This window comes from Toxorhynchites rutilus, chromosome 2 (genome assembly GCF_029784135.1).
Source record: "Toxorhynchites rutilus septentrionalis strain SRP chromosome 2, ASM2978413v1, whole genome shotgun sequence".
Lineage (NCBI taxonomy): Eukaryota > Metazoa > Arthropoda > Insecta > Diptera > Culicidae > Toxorhynchites > Toxorhynchites rutilus.
This window is the reverse complement of record NC_073745.1, coordinates 144,467,117-144,476,742: the sequence shown is the minus strand read 5'-3', so window position 1 is coordinate 144,476,742 and position 9,626 is coordinate 144,467,117. Positions and strand designations below refer to the sequence as shown.

Sequence of the window (9,626 nt, the reverse complement as noted above, 5' to 3'; positions counted from 1 at the left end):
AGAGCTGTCAATAACGAGCAACTGATATATTCGTTTCTGCCCGCTTTCAACATATTTGGTTTAAATAAGCCATCCGCGATTTGAAGCTACCCTTCTCGTTTGTTGGTCATCGAAGCAACATGGTTGGCGCAGAGCGTCGAGCGGGAGAGGATTGTTTCTTCTCGGGTGAAGGAGGAGTATGGAATATAGTTTCTGTCCACAAGAGGCCCTTCTCAGGGCTAGAGGCGGAAACCAGAAATAGAATAGAATGAAAACACAGATGCGAGTGAGCTAGCATAACACAAAGAGTGGATATCATTCATGCCTAATGCTGATTTCATACACATACACACATAGCTCGATACAAGGAGAGGAAGCCCTCTGTATTAAGGTGCGTTACGACAAAGAAGAGCAGCATACGAGCATTTTTTGTGTAGGGTTGCCCTTCTGGAATTTGAAAGCATATATTCTTGAAATATACGTTTATCTGAATAAATGCAGTGTATATCTATCTATGGAGCCAAAGGGTTCATAGTTTGTGATCGATATATGAGTGGGAAAGACAAAGATGCGAGTTGAACCAAACAAACGAGAAGTGCTGATAGATTTTGACTCTACTCTAATCTTTGGCGTCTACTTAAGTAATAAAAAATTAAATAGCTGAAAAGATATTACAAAAATTTCGTTGCATTCTAAAAAAATATCCGAAGTGATAAACAAGTGGATTGAATAATATAAAATTTCGTAGTTCTACGTCGAAAACTGCGGTCGTGTTCTAGATACAACCCATTACAATTTTTAATCTAATTTTTAATGTATAGGTGGATGTATTCAAAAAAAAAATTCTTCTTGTCCAGGTGGACTCAGGTGTCTGCATGCTGGTTGTAATAAGTGTTTTATAGAGCAACAAGACGGTGCAACAGGCCACACTTGATTTGATTGATTTGTTGAAAGAGCCTGAAAAAGTATGGTTAGTGATAATTTAACGACACAAATCTCATTGAGACAATCAACATAAGCGTTGCGTCCACCAATGTGACAATTTAGGTATCGTCCTGTTTTATGCAACTCTTCATTAACTCCTCAACAAGGTCGTGCAACGTTCCATAAACACACCGCGATGTATCCTGAAGAAAGGGCAAAGCATAACGAGAAGAGCGGTTCCACGTTGAATCCCAAGCGTTGCTCGATTTGTCCAACAGTGAAGCTTCTCTGGGCGCTCTCAATATATCGAACTTAACGAAACTCCTCTCTTCACGCTTTCCTTCTGTTCGCTCACTCTCCCAGCATCGATTACCGGAGCCGCCGAATCGACGGCGGCTCGAGTCGAACCAGTCGGTTCGAACCATCGCACCATCTGGTTGGTTCAGTATCGTGGGTGACGGCCAGCCTGACACAAGTTCGATCTTTTCGGCGCTGTGAGCTAGGTGTGTGCAGCAGAGTGTGTATTCGCGCGTTCGGTCAGTTTACGTCTCCAGAAGTCGGTGTGTTGTTTTTTATTCGTTTGTCTCCTCTGCACTCGCGGCGTATTCGCGTCGTTTGTGTTTAATTTTTTTTTGCTTGCAAGCTTGTATGCAGGTGCCGCCGACTCCTCGCTGTTCACTATAAGCCGATCGACATCAGCTGTTCCGGTTGAGCGTGTCTAGACCTCCTTCCTCTGCTGATGGATGGTAAAGTTCTCCGATTGACGGTGTAAATGCGGGTATCGGAGGTGCGAGAGTGCTCTGGCCATCCGTGTGGGGCTGTGCTGCACAACCGAGTTGCAGTGCAATCGGAGTGAAGTGAAGCGGATGCATTTTTTTCTCCGCCGTCGCGTGTGAAAGGAAAAGTGTTGAAGGGCTAAAAATAGACCTCGCCGTGGTGTTGTGGAGTTGTCTACCTGGTATTAATAGAATTATTGATGGCACGCAGTTGATAATTTAATTACCACCCGGCATGCACTGATTCGCGACTGAATGCCAAAGCGGTAGGTGAAAAGGTGAAACCAAAGATAACTATCCACACGGGAAAGGCTTTTGCGAGGCATTGGATGCTGCGGATGCTGAGTGTGTGTAGCGGATCTCGTGCGGTGCGTCTCATTCCTAAGTGAACGAAAAATTGGCCATCGTTTAGTACGTTTGGGTGTGTGTGTCGGTTTCCGTTTCGTGTGAAGTGAGAACGATTTAATTGTCAAATTAGAAACTAGGTGGATGAAATTCGGCTAATCGGAGAATAATTTGAATGCAGCGCCAGTGTTGAACGCCCTCTACAACGGCAGCGTGTGTGTGTTTGTGCGTTTTGATGCGCTAAAAAGTGAAAAAGATCAGTGCGGAACCGTGACGGCGGATCAGTTGACATCGGATGGATTCTGTTGCATACGCTGTGTGTTACACATTTTAGCTGCTATTTCAACGCTTCGCTTGGCAGCTTTAATTTGGTGAGTGTTAATCATACTTTTAAAACGCGGGGAATTATCACGTCGTTAGTTGTGGTGTTTGAATTTTAGCTTTGTCTGTTTCTTCCTGTTTTTGAGCAATTTATGGGAGCATCCGATGTGTGGATAAGCTATAGCCGGAAAATTGATACAAACAGAGCGAATGTTTGCGTGTTTCCAGGTTGTGTTTGTTTTGCGTTGTAATCGTACTGAGGCATCTGAAATATCTAATAGTCATAGAGTGGATGGAGCTCAGTTGCTCTGGTATTTCGAGCATTTGTGTAAACGTTCTGTTAATGAGAACTGTTTTATGCAGTTAGTGATTCAAATATGTTAACTGTTCTAGATTTCTATGCTGATTTATATAATTGTGTTAATTCATGGAAATCAATCTCGGATGCTTGATTCTGCTTATTGTTTGCGCTCAAACACTTTCCTTGACCCAAAAGTTACTTCCCAATTTTTTGAATGTGATATTGATATGACTTGTTTCAAATAGAATGAAGACAAAGACTTATAACACACTGTTGATCGATGACAATATTTATTTAATTTTTGGAAACCGGGGTCGGTGCCAGAGCAAACCAATTTTTTTTTATTTTGGGGGAAACGAGTCTAATGTTTAAAGCTCTGTTTTAACACTGTCCATCTTTCTTGCCTTTTTTTCCCTCCACGGTCCGCAATTACGACTTACCATGTGTTAAAATACACTCGACAAACTTAAACAAAGCAAAATGCAACGCTGATATTTTTTTGTGGTTTTTGAAAGACTGTAACTGTAACTGTTATAACTTTATAGAGCAATGGTTTTTAAACCTGTGTACATAGGATGGCAACTACCCAAAGCCATGGTAAACGTTCTTTCTGTAAAATCGCGGATTAAGCCGGGTGTCAAATGGGTTTCGAATGGTTTTCTGCAAAGAGAGGTTTTACCTTTCTCTGCTTGCATATAACATTCATTTCAAAAAGCCTTGAAACAATGATCTTGATGCAATACAATGTTCTTGTATAGTGCAATTCCAATTTAAATCGTCCTAAAAATGCAGATTTAAAAAACATGAATTTTTGATCCGAATGAAAATGTGTATTCCATTTGGGTTGGAGGACTCATATTTTTCCACAGCAATTGGGAATTTTTTGACTCAAGCGTAACTTTTTAATAGGGCGCATAGTGGTCCCTGAGAAAATTTAGGCGGCCATTTTTAGCTAAAAACCCAATTTTTACGCTGAGTTCATTTTTCAACTCTGATTCACCAAAAAACCAAAAGGGGGGAAGGGCAAGGGGGCAAAGTTCAAAGTTTTTAGTTTTTATCGTGTTTGGTATCAAAATGTATGTTGTCGGATACGCAGAGTTCATTTTTCAGCTCGGTTTCACAAAAAAATCAAAATGGTTTTTGATTTGTCGAATCATCGGTTAACTTTGAAAAATCATAACTCAAAAACGAAAAAAACGCCTCTCTGGTTTCGACATATATTATGTAAAAAATCCTCAGCTTTTCAGAAAAAAATATGAAAAAATATAGCGCCCTTGGTCCCGAGACTATGAAAACAATAAAAAATCTGCAGGTGTAGTAGACCAGGTGATTGGCTTTAATTGGAAATATCGATCATCTGAATCGGTCTTGTAGTTCAAAAGTTATGAATTTTTGAAAATGGTCATTTTTGGAAAAAAGAGGTTGATTTTTCGGACAACCCTAAAATGGAAATGGTCACCCTATGAAAAATAAAAAAACATGGGTCTAATGTTTTGCGATAAAGAACAAAACTATCACTTTTCACGAAAATCTGAGAACCACTATATCGGTTTGGCATGGAATGGCTGATTTCGGGATAACATTGAGAAAAATCTAAAAGGGAGGATTTCGGGTGAAAAACTCAAGTGCTGAGTGATAAAAGACACTTTGAGGAACACTTTAATTAAAAAGTTTTGTGGAATGGGGTGAAACACGTGATCCTAGATGCCTTGAACATCCTAGAATAAGGGACTGTATGATTTTTGTGTTTTTATGCAACTTCATTTTTTGGGTTTTGGCCGCCTAAATTTTCTCACGAACCACTGTGGGGCGTAGCGATTTTAGTAAGAGAAATCTTTGATAATTTATATCTCAAAAACTATGAGTCGTACCGGAATAGTGTCTTGGAAAGAGTTATATAGAATTGATGTTCAAACGTGAAACGTGTCTCTTTACTCAAAATGGCACTCTTTCGAGAAATTAATTTGATTTTTGGATACAATAGAGTTTTCTTTTTCATTTGATTACAATAGAGCTTATTTACAAATACATATTCATGGTGAACAACTGAAAATAAAGTCAACAAGTTAGTCTTTTTGGATAAATGTTATGCTCGCAAAGAAATTGGCTTTTCATTTTGTGATTATCGATTGTATTTGTTTTTTATAGTTTACATGGTTTCGATACCTGTAAATTATGTGAAATGAAGTCTAAGAAGACCCTAAGAATGTCAGAGTTTTGAATAATAAACTGTTTATTACATTAAAGTTCCGTAAATTCACATTTAAGAATGAAGTGTTCGCAATTTGAATCATGCGTAGAAAAGTTTCTACGTATGATTCAAATTGCGAATACTTCATATTCCGAAGACTAATTTTAATCAAGATTTCTGCATAAAATATCATTTTATTTCATCCATTTATTGTAGATTTTTACTATTTTGAGCACTCAACATGGACACAAGAAACAAAATAGTTGAAAAAACTACTAAAACTGAAAAGTTAACGATGCTTGTTTTTTTACAGAATTTGTTAACGCAAACATTTTATCATTGGTTTTGACTGTCACGTTTTTGCAAATGCCTAATATAATAAATTAAAGGCTGTATCGATACCTACGCATAATTTGAATCATGCGTAGAAACATGATTCATATTCCGAACACTACTTCAATATTAATTTAAAGGAAGATTTCGCAAATGCCTAATATAATAAATTAAAGGCTGTATCGATACCTACGCATAATTTGAATCATGCGTAGAAACATGATTCATATTCCGAACACTACTTCAATATTAATTTAAATGAAGATTTCTGCATAAAACATAATGTTTGCACCGATTAATTGTAGGTTCATACATTCTCTAGCACTTAACATGAGAACAACAAATTAAATAGTTGAAACAACTACAAAAACTGAAAAATGAACGATGCTTGTTTTTAACGGAATTTGCTAACGCAAACATTTTATCATTGGTTTTGCCTGTCACTTGTTTGCAAATGTCTAATATTATAAATTATTGGCTGTATCGATACCTGTGAATGATGTCAAAATGAAGCCTATACCTCAAAGAATGTCTGTGTTTTCATTATTCAGTTATTTAGAACATAATAGATTAATAAATTTACATTTAAAAATGAAGTGTTCGGAACTTGAGACTGTTCGGAATATGAGACAAAACGGTAAACTGAGATCTTTTTTTTAATTTGCGAATAAAAAATTAAACTTGCAATATGTATCTAAAACACCTATTTTGATTTTTTTTATAATTGTCATACAAATCAAATTCATTTTTCTCAAAAATATCTTTTTTATGCTAATCAAAAATAGATATGAATAACCCTCACAATTTCCTACAAGTCACCCATACATCGGAAGATGGGCAATTTTACAGGGAAAAAGTTTTTCGAACAACAATTTTTTCATGTTTTCTTTGAAAAATTAATATTAATGTTTAACTTGTAACATTTTTATGCATAAAATATCGCGATTTACAAGTTCTGCAAACTTTTTTTCCATTTAGAAACATGTCAAAAATATGTAAAACGCGAGAATTTACACAAAAAATGTTACGAGGAAAACATTACTTTTTCCGGAGTTACATGTTTTCCTGAAATACATGTAATTATTTTAAAAAATAACATGTATTCCAGAAACTATAAAAGATAGAAAACTAATGTCTTCGACGAAAGTTCATATTTTAATTAGATATAAAACTTTGTCGAATACATTTTTATCTTTAAAGAAATATGAAATGAAAATGATGAAAATGACGCGAGTAATATTACGTTGAGGCGGCGGAGTTTCTCTAAGAACGTTAGTGTCATTTAAGAAGAAGAAGAATAAGTTTTTGAGAAAAAAAAAATTAAATTGTAAAATTTTATTTTTATGGAGTAATTTTTCTTTAAAAAATGTTTGACATTTTTTATCAAAATTCAAATAATTTGCTACACTTCATCCTTTGACCAGAATTGTGTAGATATTATAGTTTTTGAGTTATCCGGCCGGATGCCGGATATTCGAAGAAATATAATTTCTTATTAACATTAGTTAAATTATAACACAATAGCATGTAAACATTAGGCCAATGAAAATGGTCAAAAAACTCAAATTTTAACGTCTGCAACACTAATAAATGAAATTCGAATGAGCTAATAATTTGCATAGGGTATATTATTGTGCAAATCAATATTTTGCAACAAGTTCCGAACGAAATATCGAGATAATTATTTTTATTGGCACTTAAAACCATATGTTTCATCTCGTACTCCGAAAAAAAAACTAAGTCCCAGAGTGTCGATTTTTGACAAAAAAAAAGACGGGTGGGTAATGTCGGGGACATAACCGAAGTGACGTAGGACTATACAAAGGGAACAGCCTTTATTAAATATATTTTTAAATATATTGTTTCATTTTCTTCTCCTGCGTGAATGAATTAGTTTACTATTTACTCTTTATGAACATGTTGGTGGTTCTGGAAAGAACCATCAAGCGCAAAATCCGAAGAAGGAATGGTCCGATTTGAACCATCCTCATTTTGTTGCATTTGTATCTGCCCATAAATCAATACAGTGAAGGGAAGAATCGGAAAATTTTCGGAAAACTCTGAAGGAAGATCGGAAAATTCGGAAAAATGAATGTCCATATGTTTTAAAAAATTACATCATGATAAGCGTTGTTAATCCATTCGATATTTGCGGTAACGAAATTTCTCTTTGTTTGAAGGTGGAAATGGATTTTCAGGCGAAATAACGCACTCCTATATCTTCTATCTAGATAAATAAAAATGGAAGTGTTGCTAAGCGCAAACTCCGAAGAAGGAACGGTCCGTCTTTCTTATATTGTACTCGTCTCTCCCCATCGATGTAATCAATGTTATGGCGAGAAAAAGTTTTGAAATTTTTACAAAGTTTCGAGAGAAAGTTCGAAAAAAATGTATCATATGTTCCACAATGTCATAGTTGTTAGTCCAATTGGATTTCGCGTTTGCTAAATTAAGATTCGTTTTCCGTTAGTGTGAAGCGAAAATAATCCTCAGGCGGAAAATAAAAATTATGACTGAAAATTATTGTTTTGTATTAAACATATCTTCCATGTAACGGAGAAACATGATATTTGCAAATGAATCAAGAATCTTAAGCAAACATTGTCTGAAAATAAATTTATATTATAATGGCGAGTTTTGGTAGAAGTAATATATTTTTTTTTATTTTTATTTTTGAGACTTTCAGCCTACTGGGCTGGTCCATATCAGGTAGAAGTAATAAGAAATTTATAGTAAATAGAAATTGTAAAGATCAATCAATGAAGAGTTCTACGATTGAACCCACGAACTTTCACTCGGTAAGATAACGTGAATGTTCGAAAGAATTCATATCTAGTGTTTAACCAAAATTTAAACTTCAAACTTCAAACTTCAAACTTCAAAAAAGTGAAACTTCTTTCATTTCTGATTTAAAATGTTCCCAATGAGCTCAACCATAGGTACACCTCGATTGACGATTGGGCTCACCTTCACATCTCATCTCCTCTCTCTTCCTTTTGCGGTATCGCATTGCATAAAAAATCTGCATATGCTTCGTAATAAGGTAAGGTAAGGTTTCATATTATAGAGACATTAAACTTTTGCAGTTCATTCGTCTCTAGCCTTGATAAAAACCCTTGGTGAAAACTTTACTTTTCAATTACTCCTCCACTCCACTCCACCTGGCACTCGATCCCTCGCCGTCCAGCTCGTCCAGCAACGATGTTTTCTAGTCGGTGTCCTCACGAAGAATGATTCGATATCGTGTGCTCAATCTGCGATCTGCAATCTACGTCTTCACTGCTTGGCGTGCGGCAATAGAATGAGGCCAAGCACAACCACCGCTTTCTTTATATAGGGATATAGTCTACATTGTAGCGATCGCCTTTATACATAATCTCTTTTGCGTTCCTCACTCGTCTTCTCCTTGTCCCTACGTTTTGCCCGTTCCTGTGATTGCTTGTAATGAATAACAAAATGTATGGGAAAGTAGGGATTTCTTTCTTTCAATTTTCGTCAATTTGAGCTCTATATGAACTAAAAAATCGTAATGTAGAGCATACAAAAAATTGCTGAGGATATTTACTATATATTTACTAAATCCATCAATTAATTGAAGAGGTATTAGCGTTCAAATACTGAACACTTTTTCACGTCGAAATATTGAAATGGGCCCCTATATTGGAAGGTTAGACGTAGTCCTACGTCAAAATTTGTCGAGATGACACTAGAAAGAATTTATTTGTCAAAAATCGACACTCTGGGACGTATCATGGAATTTTAAGACATATGGCATCAACAATTTTTTTTTCGAAAACCCTGATTTCCTTTACTACTCCCTCGGGTGATTTTTCGATTTTCAAAAAACTCAACCGCTTTGACCGCTTTGCGCCGCTCTCCCTTAAATCCGATTAAGCTAATATTTGGCATAGGGTGTTTTTTCGAGGTGATAAACATTTATAAGGGGTAACTTTATGACATTTTAGGGTCGATTTTTTCCCATACATTCATTGGCACCCTGATGCACAATTATTAGCTCATATTTCAATGCTATTTTAACAAACTATCTATTGAAATAAATATTTTTCTTAAATTGAAATAGATTGTTAGGAAGTGTCAGAATCGATTGGTGTAGAAATCTTGCAAATTCATCAAGGAAGGACTGATCAGTAAGTGCTTAAAATTAGAATTTTTCGTAACGTTTTCATTCAATAAGTTTTCAATTTGTACCACCAATATATTCCGTGTTTTAATTTTATTTACTTCCTTCAAGTTGTTTGTCACCATTTCTATTTATGCCAAAGAATTGATGGATGAATCTCCCGTCTACTGGTATTGCATAATAACTTCTATAAGACCACCCTGATTTTATTTCGTTGCAACAAAACAGTTAGAATTTCAACAAGATACATTCAAACATTGTTGAGTGCTTAGAATAAAGTATATTTAACGTCAATTTCGTTCAAAAGAGTTGTTT

General features: G+C 35.6%; 1 protein-coding gene across 1 annotated transcript in view; it reads left to right on the top strand.

Annotated features, from left to right (window-relative positions):
- Positions 1-1,333: 1,333 nt before the first annotated feature.
- The window catches only part of LOC129766199 (uncharacterized), a 278,884-nt gene continuing 270,591 nt past the window's right edge, over positions 1,334-9,626 (top strand). The window contains exon 1 of the mRNA XM_055766709.1: positions 1,334-2,395. The gene's annotated coding sequence lies outside the window, so the exon portion shown is untranslated. The remainder of the gene's footprint in view (positions 2,396-9,626) is intronic.